A 15,804-nucleotide genomic window follows, 5' to 3' on the forward strand; every position below is an offset into this window, starting at 1 on the left:
GTGCCTCTTTTATTCCTGTTTTTATTGTAACCTGTGTAGTGCTACCTTCACTAGGACATGGAAGACCTAGTAGCCCCTCTGCAAGCTTCGATACTTGGGTGCCATTTTGTAGCAATGCCTTTTCTAATGCACTGCCTTTCTAAAACTTTCTAAACTAATCCCAAGTCGTTCTGGCATTATATCAAGGAGTGTGGATCTGATAACGTTGGAGTCAGCTAACTGAGTTTTAATGATACGGTTATAGTCGATGAGGAAGCTAAAGCCACATGTTTAAATACGTATTTCCAATCCGTGTTTTTACCTAAGCATGACGCTCCTTCCCAACCGCACCCAAGCACGTTTCCACTGATGCCGCCGGTGGAACTGAGTGTTCGTGGTATACGTTTTCTTCTTGAAAGCCAAGACGAATCCAAAGCAGTTGGTCCTAATGGTATCTCTCCTTGTGTACTGAAGCGATGTGCTGCGCCCATTTCGCTTTACCTTTACATAATTTACACTAAGTCCCTTTCAACAGGCACTTTACCCGATGACTGGAAAATTTCCGATGTTGTTCCGGTTCATAAGGGTGGCTTAAAAAAGGATGTAACAAATTACCGGCCCATTTCATTAACATCGATATCATGTAAACTCTTTGAACATATCCTATTTAAGCACATATTGACCCATCTTACAGATAATAATGTTCCGATAAATGAGCAGCACAGTTTTCGCAAAGGATTTTCTTGTACCACGCAACTTGTAGAGTTCTTTCATGAGTTGGCTTCCAACGTTGATGAGGGTGGGCAAACAGATTGTGTCTTTTTAGATTTTCGAAAGGCTTTCGACACCGTGTCGCACTACCTTCTCCTCGTCAAACTGCAGATTCTAAATTTTGACCAGAATGTACTAACTTGGATAACCAATTACTTGTTCGACAGGCGTCAATGCGTGCTTTTAAATGGGAGGTGTTCATCCTATGTTGGTATATCGTCAGGCGTGCCACAAGGCTCCGTCCTTGGACTGCTCTTATTCCTCATTTTTGTTAATGATATTTCTGTGGGTATTTCATCGCGCATGCATTTATTTGCCGACGATTGTGTTTTATATCGGCAGATTAGGGACGCAAGTGATGGCGTTTCTTTGCAGGACGATTTGGATCGTATTACAAGGTGGTGCCAGAAGTGGCAAATGACGTTGAACCCAAAAAAGTGTGTGCACATGCGTGTTTCCAAAAAAAAGAAACAAATTCAAACATCTTACAGCCTGAATATGTGTGTGATTGCTACTGAACCGACATGCAAATATCTTGGTGTTGTTTTATCACATGATTGCTCATGGAATGCTAATATTGATTATGTTGTTGGTAAAGCAGCAAGGGCTCTTAACTTTATCCAACGGAACCTAAGATGGGCACCCCAGAATTTAAAGAACACAGCCTACCTCACCTGTATTAGGCCGATTTTAGAGTACGCATGCCCTGTATAGGGCCCAGTGCAGGCCAGGTCTATAGATAAACTTGAAAAAATTCAGAATAGAGCTGCGCGGTTTGTTTTAGGGCGGTACAAGCGGACAGATAGCTGTACCGCTATGAAAATGGAATTGGGTTGGGAATTGCTTTCTTTACGCAGAAAAAAACTCCGGTTGAAGTTCTTTTGTATTTTTCATGGTAACACTGGAATTGCTTATAATAACTACTTGTATCAACCCAATTACATATCCAGTAGAAATGATCACCGACACAAAGTGAAAGAGCACCGTGCTAGGACAACTATGTTTTACAATTCCTTCTTTGTGATGACCATCAGAGATTGGAACCGGCTGCAAGAGACGCAAGTGTGCTGTATAGATGAAGTGTTCTATTTAAGTCTGTAACCCGCCTGCTGTAACACCTTTCTGGCAAAGCGGGGCACTCACTGAATAAAGAAAGCACTGCCTTTTCACGCTTCATCTGTAGTCGGGGTGACGCTCCGCCCACATTATCTGTGGGATCAGCTGGCCGTGAGCGGTGGATGATGGAATGACATAGGATTGAGTGGAAGGCTTCGCTATGGAATAACGGCCCTGGTGTGCAATGGCGTAAAGCTATTACATTATGATTTTTTCCAGTCTCCTGATGTCAAATTTATGTCACTGCCAATGCAAGCGTGGGCGGTGACATGCAATGTTTCCTTAACTGCCCACTCGAATGCTTTTCTCATTTACAAGCGGTTCCATTTGTTTGGCTTTAAAGTGAATAGCGTTGCCTGTTTTGACACGTTTTGCTTATCTGAAAAGCTGAGGAGAAAAGAGTGTGCAAAAGTGGAGAGGGTTGTAGTAGGGCAGAGCTATTGGAGTAAAAGTAGATCACTGGGAGAGAAGGGCTAAGCCGGCGTCCACGAGAGGTCTAGTTGTATGGCCATTGACTCAAATTGCTCTGAATGCACTCGGGTACCTTTGTTAATTTAAGCACATACAAAAAGGTCTTGCACACTGCTTTATCTAATCAGCAATAGGATAATGAAAAAGAAAAATGCCATAAATTAACTTTCTGTTATAAGGTTCCATAAAGAAGTCTCAATTCACTGTGCAAGCCACTAAAAGTGTGTCTTCTAGCCCTTGGTGTAACACAGTGCTCACGTGATTACAAGATAAGAAAAGCAGCGTTGCAAAGACTACTTCCTACCAGTGTCCCCACAATCGGAGAGACTTAAGTTCACAGCAGCAACATTTAGAAGGCAGAAAAAAAATATGCTGGCTTATTCACCTAGAATGCAGGTCTGCGAATTTTGTCACATGGTTTTGTGAATTTTTAAACAGCAGGGAACTACTGCTCTCAATGCAGATAGTCTTCATTATTGTGTAAACCGTGAAGAGGTCTACCTCAAGGATCAGTCCTATTGCCATTGCTCTTTAATGTTTTACTGACTTTAACTTTGCAACAGGATGTGCATGTGTACGTATACGTCGATGGTACCGAATTTTCTGCATTGTACCAAACACTACAGTCCTGTAGAAGTAACCTTAAATTATGTCTTGATGGCATTAATCTCTCTTAATGTCGGAAAAAGTGCCATGCTAATTTTCCCTCAAAGCGTTCCTTTACAAATTTCGATTCTTTATCGACTCTTGTCGATAAAGAATTCACCTGCGGGATACTTTCTTGGGTATCCTGCAGGTGAATTCACTCAAATGTTTGGGTCTCGCATGCACCGAAAAGCTTAATTGTAGTCCACATATAGAGCACATTACCTCAAAGGGAGCACACACAGTAGGAATGCTACGTAGACTTGGCAGCAATCAATCAGTCAATCAATCAGGATTGCATTGGCATGCCATCATAATGATCTATTGCATGTATATTCACCCGATAATAGAGTTTGAGTGTGTTTTGTTTTCTGGCGAACCTCTGCTTCTATTAGAATGCGAGGCATTATGTCTGTGTCTTGGGCTTCCTAAATTTGTCACTAATGATTTATCAAGAAGCACGCTTGCCTTCTCATGCGATTTCATATCCTAACAGTACAAACTTCTCTAAAGATGTATGCATCACCACAGAGGAGAACACAATATGTTTTCATTATGAACTGGCCTCATTTTTTATCTATGCATAGTACCACTCGCATTGCCCTAAAGGTCTTCTCGCACAAAAACTATTGGACCCACTAAATGTTCACCTATGTGAGGCAGTCTTACTAAATTCCTTATTTCTAGGTTCTAAAATTGAATTTGATATTTTTCCAAATAATGCTAAACATCTTCCCTATCAATATTTGAATAGTATTTTGGAAGATCACCTTGCACACCTGGATACAAAGACCATTATAGCAACTGATGCTTCCATCTGTGACGAAAAGGCAGGTGTGGGCATTGTATCACCACATCTAAATTGGTCTTTTTCCATTCTGCTACCCGATTTCACGCCTATCTTTCAGGTGGAGTTATTGGAAATTGTCTTTGCTTTATTCAAATTACCATGATCTCTGTCATAAGCTGTAATCTTACCTGATTGCCTGTATGTATGCTCTTCACTAACCACATCCAAATTGTCAGATTCATTTGGAACTATATTCTCTTCTCCCAAAGCATTTACGTCTCTTTCGTTTAGTGGGTGCCAGGCCACAAATATCTATCCTTAAGCGAATATGCAGATGCGCTTGCAGTAGCATGCCACGATGGTCCTATAATCCCCGTTTTACGTACGTCATCTTTCATCACTGCGGCACGATTCCGAAAATATACTATTGCAAATAAATTAGCCCAATCATTTTTCCTTGGAACAACAAATGGTGTTCCTTAAGGAAAATTGAAGTAACGATTACAAGACTACGGTGCTGAGTCACCCCACTGAACGTTTACCTCCGTAGGTCTGGCCTAGCTATATCACCTTTGTGCCCTTTATGCAATGAGAACGAATCCCTGCAACACTTCTTTTTGACATGCTGCTGTTTCATTATTCAATGGAAAATATTTTTAGAACAACCCTTCCAAAAGCTTCGCTTGAATTTGACTCTTCCTTCCCGTAATTATTTCCTTTGGGGCTACCATACTGGTTTACAGCCACAGGAACGTTTGGGAAGCCTTCTTCAACTTTCTGTGCGAGACAAAAAGGACTGCATGCTAAAAGTGTTCTTTTTGCTTCTTATGCTCACATAATTTTTACCGTAACACTTAAGTGTTTGGTCATTCACATCTGTAACAGTAGACATTTAATTCACATTTACAAGGTACTTGCGTCATTTCACCTTTTCCTAAAAAAATGCACCGACGTTTACGATACTCCCTAATGCAAAATTTGAGCGCAGCTCTATACGCGTCTTCATTTCGTGATGTATTGGCTGGCATGGACATTGTCTTGTGCGACACGTTGCAAATGGAGCGAAGTGTGGCGCAACTTCCTAGCTAATTGGGAGGGTTGCAATGTGGGCTTGTTGGTAATGCATCTTCAAGGGGAGTATGGTAGCGCGATTCAAAGACGGGACAAGAGAAGACACAAATGGACACACACAGCACTAATTGGGAGATCGCGAGAGTCCGCGCGTGTGTGACGCGTGGGCGCGATTCACAGCAGCCGCCGCAGATAGACCTCCGCTCATGCAGCGCTTTGTTTCCATACATGGTATCGGTGGCGATATCGGTGAACAGACGACTTGCGCTACTATGGCGCCATCTCGTAGCTATTGTCGCCGCGAGCCTGTCTTGCGCGGCACTACGCTTCTCGTGCTTTCGTCGTCATTATAGTGTACTAGAATAACATTATTTTAGTACACTACAGTCGTCATCTTCGCTTTCCGCCTCGCGCTCTCTTCGCTCTCGCCGTCTTTCACCCCCGTTGCGCTCCGCGTTCGCCCTTTCATCCTTCGCTGTGCTCCTTCGCTTCGTTACGAGGGACGCCGACGCTCGCAGCAGGAACGGGCGCCTAAGAGGCGCTCTATAAATTGGTTAGTTTTTTGCGCCTCCCGATTTAAGGCTGATCCCCCAGAGTGGGTTGCACCATTTCATTAAGGAACAAGAAACAGATTGGTCCGAGCAGCGCTAAGTCACGCCGGTGTGACACGGGAGAGGCGGAAGTGAGCGTAGCGGTGCTGGCGTCTAGATTGGTCAGATTCGCCTTATATCTTGCGGGGCCTTTTCGATAGACGATCGCGGCGGCGTGCAACGGAGCGCTAAGATCGTCGCCACAACGGATCCTCGCCAAAGAAGAGTTGTCAAAGCGATTCAAATCCTATCGGACAGTTTCCCAGGCGCAGACGCAGAATTAATAGAGAAACTGAAAGAACGATACACAGGACCATCGCTAAACAAGACGCCCCAAACGAGACCCGATTATATCTTGGGAAGGCGAATTCCAAATTAGACTAACACTTTACATATGCAGAAGTCCTTGAGGCAGCTCGAGCGGCCACCAAAAACTCGGCTCCCGGCCCAGATGCAATCAGGAACGCGATGCATAGAAACGTGGACGCTGGAGGCCTGACTAAAATCACAGAACTGTTCAATGGTGAGAGCTGGCTCAAGGGACAATGAATTGCCCCTTGAATGAAAACACGCTGAAATTATCCCCAAACCTATAAAGACCGCCATAATAGGCGCTCTGAGGCCCATTTTCCTTACGTCCTGCCTGACCAAACCGTTCGAACGAGGATCACAAATAAGACTACAACGGTACGTAGAAGAAATACGATGGTTCCCAAACACCGTGATAGGATTCTGTACGGGGCTATCCTACCAAGACGAATTCTTACTGATCATAGAAGTAGTTATATCGAACATCGCCCGCGGAGAAAAAAGACTAGTGTTTGCACTAGACCTCAAGGGTGCATTTTATAACGTTTCTCACAAAACAGTGTTGGAGGAACTCGAACTGACGGTATGCGGAGAACGTAGGTACAACTACGTGCGGGCTTTTCTCGCCAACCGCACCGCCACAACAGGCATCGGCCAAATTGCTTCCCAAAAGTTCAGGGTGCCCAGTAGAGGAACGCCCCAAGGGTCAATAATATCGCCTCTGCTGTTCAACATAGCGATGTGTCGTGTGGCGTGGCAGCTGGACCAAATCCGTGATTTGGGTTACACACTGTACGTGAACATAACGCTTTGGGCAGCAAGGGGCACTCTGGGACACAAGGAACACGTACTAGGACAAGCAGCCGAGACAGTAGACAAATTCTCGAGGAGCAATAGCCTCAAATGTGCCCCCGAAAAATCGATGGGCTACATATCTAACGGACCTGTCAACGTCGTTATGGAAGGACACACGGTCCAAAAAGTCACGACGGTGCAGATTGTGGGTTTCTGGCTCCAAAGTATATAGCGGGAAAACGTCCCACACCCTCCAAACACTCAGTTACCACAAATAACATCGCACAAATGATCCGCAGCGTAATTTATGGCAAAGCGGGCATGGAAGAACACGATACGCTAAGGCTCGTCCGAGCACTATAATGATAAGCCGAGTCCCGTACGGCCTGCCCTACCACCTCCTTAGTCATGAGAAGAGGCAAGTAGACATCATAATAAGATCAACATATAAAGCGGCCCTCGGGCTACCCAAGGGGACGTCCGCAGAGCGTCTGCTAGCCTTAGGGATAACACATTCAAAGAGCCAAAACAAGCCAGACTAATCTCTCAGACGGAATGCCTGAGCTACACTCACGTGGAACAGGCCCTACTGACAAGGGCACGTGTACCTCAGCACCCACAATTCATCAGTGAACACGTAGTACCACTACTGACCTCAATGCGAGCTCTAATAACAGTGGGTTCCATACCCAAAAACATGTACCCGGAATACAATAAAGCAAGGCGTAAAGCACGCACACAACATATATTAGAACAATGTATGAAAATGATCACACCTACAACACAATATACACGGACGCAGCCGTGCATCCGATCGTAAACCCAAACGGCAGCGAAGCACAAAAGAACAAAATGTACGCAGTGACAATCGTCTACACGAAAGCCCAGCACCAATTTACGGCATCCGTTAGGGCAGGGACTCCGGCGGCTGCCAAAACTTTCGCCGTGGCAATGGGCCTCGCCCACGCGGAACGCACACAAAAGAGCGTCACCATAATCACAGACTCACAAGCAGCATGTCGCATGCTTCTCAGGGGCCACGTGACTAAAACAAGTCGCTCAATAATACCAACAAAATTCGCCGAGCATCACCGGATCGTATGGTGCCTAGGTCACATGGGCCTGGAAGGGAACGAACTGACCGATTCGCTAGCCCTAGGTATTATTAATCGGGCAGAATCGACTGGAACGCTCCCGGGAAGCCGCTGTAATAACCCCAATCCAACGAATGTCTGAGAGATTCTCGGTCATCAAGGTACAACCAGAAAAAAAACAAAAAACTTCCCCTCACCCACAACTCAGCGGAGAGGAAGCCGCCAGCTGGCGCATAATTCAGACCGAGGTATTCCACCACCTTAATTTACAAAATTGGAGGACGCTTAAGCTTCGCCTTCAAGAGTGGGACGCGACAGCGTTCCCGTCGACCCGCCAAGGTGTATAAGACAATGCGCTACGGCACAGTGATCACTTACGATGCGCCCCGCATCGGACTTAGCGCCCACCTATCACGCGGTGAGCGTCGAGCAACGCAGCGTTCGGCGCGGCAACGAAACGTGCGCCTGAGCGAACGGAACGAACCAAAGAACTCGGTGTCTCGGAGGGGAAACGATCTACGCCAGCCAAACGTCGTGATCGGCACGGGCAGAGAGATAGATAGTAATCTAAAGAAAGGAACGGCGCTTGATTCTGCAACCGGGAGCGCGGCGAAGCGTCGTCAGGGGAGAGGGAGTCCCGCGACGCGCCTGGCAGCGGTCCCAATGCGCGCGAGGCGCGCCTCCTGTCGGGGCAGCGCCGTACATTGAGAGGAGGGGGTCTTCTGTGTTTGCCGCAAGATGGCTCTGCGTGTGCGGAAAGCGCAGAAGAAATGCAGCGGAAACGCACTTCGCAACTCGTGTAATTGTGACTTCTGTACGCTACATGTTCATAATTACCGATATACACCGTAGTATAACTTTCCACGGCTCGTTTCGAAGGCAACACCGCATTCACTAGAGGCGCGTTTGCACCGCTTGGAAGCATCGCACTCGTGGCTGAGTGGTAGCGCCTCCGTCTCACACTCCGGAGACCCTGGTTCGATTCCCACCGGGCCAATCTTGGAAGTTGCTTTTTATTTATGAAGCGCCTGCAGTGATTTATCGCTCACGGTCAACGCCGCAAACGCCGACACCGACGCCGACGACACCGGCTTTTCTGCTACACGAGCTCCTTAACGCTATCGCGTTAAAATGCCATGTTGCCTGCCCACTCGCCACAGGCCGGACTGCCCGTGGGTGCGGCGGCGTACAAACACTACAATACGTTACATGGGATTCTAAATCACACCCGCGTTTGATAAAACACGCCACACAATGGAGCAATGGGAGGCACAGCTAACCATCTCAGACCTGGCGGGATAACAGTCCTTCATAAAACAGGTCAAGTGGGCGGCCGGGGCTAGCGGGGGCCCTGTACTGAAGGGGCTCCGACCGTTCCACGAAAATCCTTTTCCATAATCATTCAGATAATTATCTCCGGTGGTTTCTGCATAGCTTTTTCCTTCCTTAAAGGGACATTATGAACTTAATTTTCGTCAAGAGCGTTTAATAAATGAACGCACGTTAAAGAACCCCAGGTGGTCAAAATTTCCGGAGTCCTCCACTACGGCGTGCCTCATAATCAGAAAGTGGTTTTGGCACGTAAAACCCCAAATATTATTATTATTATTTAATAAATGAACAGTTGCGCGCTTCTGGAAATAACATTTTGTACTCTTTCAACGCAAAGGCGGTTGGAATACATTTCGAAATAAATATAGGTAGGCCAATTTTTAAAGCCATAGCAACACATGCACCGATTCTGTATTCCATCTATGTCGTCCAGCGCCCACAAGATGGCAGCCACTGTGGAAACAGCTGATCACCTCTGTTATGGTCCCTAGAATATTCCAGGGACCATAGCCTTACGATGCGCGTAGCCTTTACTTGAACTGGACGTCTCAGCTACTGAGGTGCACTTTCGATCAAGGAGAATAGTACTTGCAGCAATCAATCGGAAAACCATAAGAAATAGGTGAGCAAACGCCGTTTTACGTAACTTCGTTGCGTGCAGGCCTAGGCTAAATAAATGAATGGTGTTTCAGTCAGAAAACGTACGTCGCTTCGTGTTCCGTTCCGAACTTCATTTTTATGATACACAAAGAAATTCGGCCGGTGGCTCCAAACAGGCAGCGCCAGAGCTATCGGCCGGCAGCCATATTTCTGTTCCTTTTGACACGGGGCAGTATGAGACTATGAAAGAATATTTAGTTTTCTTCGGCATAATAATGGACCTTTAATGCGTTCACGTCACTTTGGTGTGGCGTGTTGTCGCGGTTTTGTGACACTGGCGAACTGGGCGTGGCTCGAAATATTTTAACCGATCGCGGAGGCCTAATGACCAAGCGTAGAATCGGAAATAATTTGCTTTCATATGTTCGGCCTTTTCATGCATACAAACAGTGAAGTCACGAAAGCCAAATGAACACCCCGTCTCATTTCATCTCATTTTGAGATGGGGTGTTCTTTCGGCTTTCGTGACTTTGCGGGACAAACAGGCGAAGTAGGCGTGGCCCAAAAATTTGCGACCAACCACGAAGCGCAAATGTCCGAGGAAATGGGGACGCTCCCGGACCTTCGAAGCGAGCGGTCGCATCGCCCCTCGCTCCGACGACTACGGCTCGCCCGCCACTTGCGCGCGTACGTCTCCGCCTTCGACCGCGCTTACGAGCGCAGCCCTTTTCAGGGCTCGCACGGCAGCTGGCTCGACTTCCTGAGCCACGCTGCTACACGGAGGCCCCATCTCATGGGTGACGCTCCGAAGCAGTAGCATCGGAAGAGGCCGAAGAACTCAGCTCCTGGCTTCAACGACTCGGAGCACCGACGGGCCCGGCAGCACCAGCCGCGTGGACCACGACCGCGCACCGGCGGATCGCCTCCCGCGTTACGATAGAAGCGCGGGCTGAAGGCTCGTACGCTGCGTGCGCTATCGGCCGATTCGACGGACTCCACGCCGTCATGCCCGCCTTCGCAAGGGAGTGCGACGCCGACCGCGCGCGCCCCATCATCCTCGGACACTCCCTTCCGCGCATTTCCATTTGATGTGCCGAAGACGACTTCCAGCGGCCACGACGCCGCACCGTCCGCTTCAATGGACACCACCGCAGAGGCCCCCACTTCGGCTGCCTCCACCGACGATGGCGCCAGCTGCGCGTCGATCGGCGACACCGACGAGAGTGCCGGCAGCTTCTTCTTGCCAACCGCAAGCATGATTGGTGCCGACACTTCGTCCTCCCGTACGGACGTGACGATCTCGCCCGAGGCAAGTCCTGCCCGGCCCGATTCCCCATCACTATCGTCGCCGGCGGCCTGCGCGTCACCCCCACTCACCAACATCGAGCCCACCGCTCCTGCGGCGGGGGAGGGCTCGCGCTCGGCGGCGGTGCCTGCCACCGTCACGGACGACGACCAGGCTGACGGCCCCTCGCCCAACGAGAGACGGCCGAGAGCGCCCACCCCTGCCCCAGCTGCTGAGGGAACAGGGGAGCTCATACAGCGAAACTCTCCGCTGCCGCTCGCGGCCGCCGAGGCTGCCCAAGCCTGCCAGCCGGCAGCGGTGCAGCCAAAACAAGCCGCAAGAAGGAGACGCCGTCGCCGACGGCTCGTCGACTTCGAGCCGCTCTCCCCACCCGTTGACGACGGCGTCGCCCGCGATACCGATGTCACGGTCCTCTACCGTCCCACCGGACGCAAAGCGACTTTCCTCGCACTGTCACGGGACGGTATCGCTGCCCAGCTCTCCTCTGTGCCAGGCGTGAGACGCGTTCGCGTCAACTTCCGCCGGAATGTGGTAGCTGCAGACGTGATGCGCGGTGCCGACTTGGCGCCCCTCCTCGAAGTGTGCGACCTCGGCGGCGTGACGGTGCGCCCCAAGGCTCTACACAACAACTCCTGTGTGGGTGTCATCCATGGGGTCGACCCTTCTTTCGATGCCCGCACAGTGCGCGAAAACCTGGAAGCGCCCGTCGCGGTGCTGTCATGCTCGAGGAGTGGCGCCAGCGTCACCGTCACTTTCGTCGGGAGTGTCGTGCCTCCAAGCGTGCGGCTTTTCAAGCAGCTGCGCGCCGTCCGTGCCCGTCTTCCTCGACCGCTACAGTGCGACCGCTGCGGCGTTTTCGGACACGCCGGCGCCACCTGTTTCCGCGACGCCCGCTGCCTCCGCTGCGGTGAGTCGCATCCTACAGGAGACTGCCCCGCGGAGAAGGCACGCTGCGTAAATTGCGGTGGCCGACACCCTTCGACAGAGCCGAGCTGTCCAGAGTGGCAACGCGAAAGGAAGGCGGCCGTGTTGTTGTCTTCGTCCGAGCGGCCCCTTTCGAGGAAGAAAGCGCTTGAGCTGGCCGGCGCCACATCGCACGAGTCGCATTTAGCCACTCCTTCGACGACTGCTCGCGCCCCGCAGGGTCGATCTTACAGTGACGCCCTGCGTGGCCGCAACACCCAGACGGCCGCTCCCGAGCCGTCACGCGGCCCACAAACCGCACCAAGCAGCGACCCCAGGGACGCGCTCATAGCCGCTCTCGCGGCTGCAATCCGTGCCGTGCTGGACCAGTGCCCAGCCATCGACAGCAACGTCCGTCAGATGTGCGACGCGGCTATCGCCGCACAGGAAGCCCTGCTTCGCCACGACTAGGAGCGTCACCGCGCCTTATAAGCGAATGTAAACAACCTGCCCGCGCGCTGTCTGGCCAGCCGCCGCCGCGTCTATCTCACCCTTCTTTCGATTCCCTATCCCTCTTGTGCAGTGCGGTTGAGGTGTCCTCATCTGAGAGACAGTTACTGCACTGCACTTTACCCCAATTATTTCCTTCCCCAACAAGAACCTCTCTCTCTCTCCGAGGAAATGGAATAAGAACATTTGGAATAGCTTTACGTTATAGCGACCCCGGTTGATCACAAAATCTTACAAAGACAAGTGTTTAAGAACAAGTTTACATTTAATGGTGCAGTGAAGAAGCGAGAAAGGAAAGTGTGGTTGCTTCTAGCAACACTCGCGGACGCCATGCAGTAACTGTTCATTCGAAGCGAGAAAATGATGTTCCGTGCCGCAGTAGGGATGCATGTTCTCCTTTGGGAACGTCTCCATGCTGGCGAGCATGTCCCCGTTGGCGTGGCTTCCTGTCTGTGTTCAGTCCGATCAGAGGTGCAGGATGCCTCCGGCGTTGACTTCACTTGGGGCACGCTGGCTTCCGAGTCTGCGGTTCAAGGAGCCCGAGCAGGATGGTGTTGCTACGGGTGGCTCGGTTCTAAACAGGATCTTGGTTGTTTTCAGCGGATGTCGGCTTAGAAATCCGAGGACGGCGTCTCTTCATCAGCAACTTTCGACGAGGGCGGGAGAGTGTGCTTAGAAGGCGAGCCTGTCGGCGCTTCAAAGCGATTTCCCGAGCCTTGACGTCCAGGGCCTCCTGCCGCATCACCTGCGCAGCATGCTGCAAAGTCGAGGCCATCCTTGATGCTTCCCACAGTGCCTCTTGAATCTCGGGGCCATCTTCGTGCTCTCCAGCAGTGATAGCCTCGTGAGCTAAGAGCAGCCTCTCTTTAATCTTCATAAACTTGACCTTGAGTATTGGGGCCACTGCCAAAGCATACCTGGCCACGGGTGTCATCCGCAGAGTCCATCTGCACTTGAAATTCCGTGTGCTCCGGCCGACCATTGATCAGATCATTGAAGAAGCTCCCTCCCGATGCTTCCCAACGATTGCACGTCAAAGTACCGAGTCCACAAATCCGCCTGCAGTGGAAGCGTAGCCACTCGTACAGCGAGCCGTTGCACGAGGAACACTGCGCGCGGCCTCTTCTTCGTTCATAGCTAGACCCTGGCACGAGTTGGAATCGGCGCACACCGCTCCAAAGCGTTAATTATGAGCGCAGGCGCTGATTGAATTGCGCGTACACGTTCAAAGTGAACTTTCAATGAAAAAGAATAAATTAGAATTATCTGATGTATGATTACGCTAGAGTACGACGTCCTATTACTCCGTGCGCGTATAAAACATGTAAAGCTGCGCGAGGGAGACAAAAAAGAAATTGCTATAGTATCCTGGATAGCTCACGATGGTTAGAAGTAGAGACAATCTAGATTTGTATAGTGGAGCGTGGGACGAGAGTACTGTAAATTAGAAGTTTAATTGATTATCGTTAGGAATTCCAATAAAATAAGTAAACGTGAAGAAATGAAATAATATAAATTATGGATAATTTTAGAAATTCAGCAAGGTACTCTTTTTGTGTGTCTGATGAAATTGTAACCATGCGGAAAACCGCCTGCTTCTTGGCCAATCCCCCATAGTGGGTACGCGCCACTCTCGAGGCCACAAGACAAGACAAGACAAGCTCACGATGGAGTCGTGCGTTGTAAACCCCACACTATTTCTAGTCCGCGTTGAATTAGCGTAGAATTAATGAAGAGCAAGCAGGGGATATCTTCAAAACGGCCCCTTTTCTTCGATTAGTTCGCTCTTTAGAAACAGATGGCGCTTGCGCTCTAATTGTTAGCTTGTTCACAGTGGAGGAAAAGAACTAGGAAGCTTACCAGCAAATATGCGGCCTGTAGGGTGGGCAACACAGCAACAAGGAACGTCAAGCGGAAAGTCAGAGAGGCTGAAATAATCTCATGGGTGGTGGCAATGGAAAAGAAACCTGCCATGAGAGGAAAAAACGAAATCAGGAAAGAAAGAATTTATGATAACTCAAAGGGAAGCTCATTACTTTTCGAAGCGAGATCGGGATGCCTCAGAACACGCACCTATAAAGCGAGATATAAGAAGGAAGAAGAAGCATGTGCTTGCTGCGGTAAAGCTAGGGAAAATGTGGAGCATGTTTTATTTGAATGTGAAGACGTCTACCCAGCGGTCGATTGAGGCACCACTGGCCTCCTTGAAGCCCTTGGTTTCAGCGGGAGCAGCAGAAAAGTAAACATGTCCGCAATAGGGATTAGTAAGAGGCGATTGGAGGAGTGGTGGAGTGGTGCACATGCTCCATAGTTTCCCTAGCTTTACTGCAGCAAGCACATGCTTGCTGCAGTAAAGCACATGTGCGATTGGCTGCACCAGTAGTGACGTAGTTGCTCTACGTCGCAGCCGAGCGCGCGCGGCAGTTCCTCTCCGGCTCCGAAATGAGTAGACCACGTGTCATACGTAGTCCTGAGGAGCAGGCAGCTTTCGATCAGCAAGGCCACGAGCAGAACCGGCAACGAGCTCGTCTTCTCCGTGCCGATGCTGCAGACTGAGCACAAGAATGGGCTTGTGCTGCCGAGCGCAAGCAGCAACTGCGTGCTGAGGATCTGGCAGCCTACCAAGCCGTCGTTTAAACCGTCGGGATAACCCAGTGATAAGCACCGGGGCCGCACGTTTCAGCTTTGCTGGTGAACCATCTGCACGGAGGGCTTGGGCGGTGATTTTTCACTTCGCCCCGATCGAAATGCGGCCGCCGCGGCGTGGTGTGATCCCGCGACTTCGTGCTTGGCAGCGCAACGCCGTAGCCGCTAAGTCACCGCGATGGGTCAAAACATATTTTGTGAAGCAGCATGAAATAGCATTTCTAATTTTACGTCGATGCGGCAACTAGAAACATTAAGAACAGAAGAAGAATGCCTTAAAATAAATGACGTGGTCCCAGAACTGCACAGTGGGTTACGCCGCATGCCATAGGGGAGGGCTGCGGAATAATTTTGGCCAACTGGGTTTCCCTTAACGTGCACCCAAAGAGTGGTAGACGAGCCTCCTATTTTATTGTGCGAGTTCGGCCATTACCTAACGTCAGTGGAGGGTACCGCTAATGTGTCGTGGCCTACCTGTTGCTTTTCCGTTGGCTGACCCCAAATTCTGTAACGGTGGCAATTTTTACACTCGACAGTCTTGCCAAGTTAGAAATACTATAGCCGGGCCTATTACGGGACCGACTGAAGCTCAAGCCCGACCAGAGCCCGAAGGTCCTAGGCCCAAGACTGCGTCAAAACTTCCTTTCGCGGCCGTGACTTTACAATTGCTAGGCAGCACAGCGGGGCGTAGTATTTCGGGGATCGGCCGACGTTTGTGCGCAAGCGCAACTAAGAGTGGGCGTGAGAGTGAAAATCTGGGGGCTTTCGCTCCTTGAATACAGTCATACGTACCTATGTCTATGTTATGTGGTCTATTTCAAATCGAATACAAGCCTTTGTAGCACGGCGAAGAACCGTTAAAACTGAATCAACCTG

Source organism: Dermacentor albipictus, unplaced genomic scaffold (genome assembly GCF_038994185.2).
Source record: "Dermacentor albipictus isolate Rhodes 1998 colony unplaced genomic scaffold, USDA_Dalb.pri_finalv2 scaffold_21, whole genome shotgun sequence".
Lineage (NCBI taxonomy): Eukaryota > Metazoa > Arthropoda > Arachnida > Ixodida > Ixodidae > Dermacentor > Dermacentor albipictus.